This window comes from Suricata suricatta, chromosome 10 (assembly GCF_006229205.1).
Source record: "Suricata suricatta isolate VVHF042 chromosome 10, meerkat_22Aug2017_6uvM2_HiC, whole genome shotgun sequence".
NCBI classification, from domain to species: domain Eukaryota; kingdom Metazoa; phylum Chordata; class Mammalia; order Carnivora; family Herpestidae; genus Suricata; species Suricata suricatta.
In genome coordinates this window covers 87278588-87280520 of record NC_043709.1, presented here as the reverse complement: position 1 = coordinate 87280520, position 1933 = coordinate 87278588, and positions in this window count along the sequence as shown.

Sequence of the window (1933 nt, the reverse complement as noted above, 5' to 3'; positions counted from 1 at the left end):
GAGTGTGCAAGTTACACTACGGGGCAGTTTCTCAAAGCGTGGTGTTGGAATCCTCTGTGCTTTTAACGTCAGAATTCCCAAACTGATTAAAAAGTTCTTTTCTATGGAGAATACATGTTAGTGTGGTTGAATCCGTTGGAAACCTTCTTCCTCTTTGGGAGAAAAAAATAGGTAAGGGAGCACCTGGATGGCTTAGTCAATAGAGCTTGTGACTCTTTGTCCTGGGGTCATGAGTTTGAGCCCCATGTTGGGTGTAGAGATTACTTAAAAATACGTATATATTTAAAAAGAAAGAAATAGATAAGATAATGTTGATGAAAATATCTAGTAAAGTCATTGGGAGGTCTGTTATTATTTTTAAATATTTTGGCATGTACATTGTGATGTTATGTGGGTACCATTTGGCTTAAACCATAATGCGATGCTGCCTGCGTTCCAATCCAGAAGGCGCAAGGCACTAACAACCAGATGCAAGGCAAGCTTTTGTTGGATTTGGTATTTAAAAATCAACTGTAAAAGACACGTTGGGGACAAATGTGGAAATCTGAGTACAGACTGGGCATTAGAGGATATTAGGGGATTACTATTGACTTTATTAACTGTGATCATGGGGAAATGTATTTAACTGTGATCATGGGGAAATGTATTTAGGTTGTTAGAAGTGCATACTAAAGTAATTAAGGGTGAAATGTCATGATGTCTATAATTAACTATATACTACTTGAGCAAATATTGGGAAATTATAAGAGTTATTAAATCTTGGTGATGCGTGTTTGGGTGTTCATTATACTATTTTCTGTACTTTTCATATGTATAAAAATGTTAATAATGAAAAGTTAAAGAAAAAAAAGGAATTCACTGTGCAGGGTGGTGGTATTTTGGGCATTCAGAGGTAGTTTTTACAAATGCTTCTGTTATCAGTATCTTGATCAACAATGATTCTTTGTAATTTGCCTCCTAAATGTAAGACATAGGTTTTACTGATAAAAACAGTGGATCGATGCCCACATTCTTCACCAAAACAAACAAACAAACAACCAACCCATGGCTTGTTGACCAACATGATGAATGTTGGAAATGAGGATTTTTTTAATGGAAAAATGAAAGATATTTAAGATATATGATCATCCAAAAATATCCCAGAGACTCTCCCTGCCCTAGGATAAGCAGGGTATACAAATCCCAAGAGCCTTATAGCCTTAGCAATGATGCCCTAGGCTAAATCCTTCAAGGGGTGTCTGGTCAGAAACACTGGAGGAATCTGAGTCCCTGACCCAATTTTCCTGCTGGAATCTTGGCTTTTACTTGAAAAGAAAGTTTTTGTCTACTGTATCTACCAAAAAGAACCTAAAAGTTGTGCTTACCCAAACTGGCTCATATTAATTTGCAAGAACATAACTTACACATAATAGGTCTTCAATATTTGCTCATTGCTTTCATTTCCTAGTTTGGGACTATTCACTATTTTAAATAATATGAGAATATATTATTTAAACATATATATATATATATATATATATATATATATATATATATGTTTTGTTTTTGCTTATTTATTTTGAGAGAGAAAGAGCACATGCCTGAATGCATCAGAGCAGGGGAGAAGCCAAAAGAGAGGGAGGGAGAGAGAATCCCAAGCAGGGTCCACACGGTCAGCACAGAGCCTGACATTAGGCATGATCCCATGTATCGTGAGATCATGACCTGAACCAATATCAAGAGTCAACCACTTAAACAACTGAGCCACCTGGGGAACCCCCAAAATAAATAATCTTTAAAAAAAATAAAGTAGCACTTATTAACACTACCAAATCTTCTGTGGAACTACATATATATATTTATATAGTTGGACCAAAACAGATAGCATTTCAAGTATACATTGATATCTTTCTCTCTTTTTTTAAATTTATTTTTGAGAGAGAGAGAGAGAGAG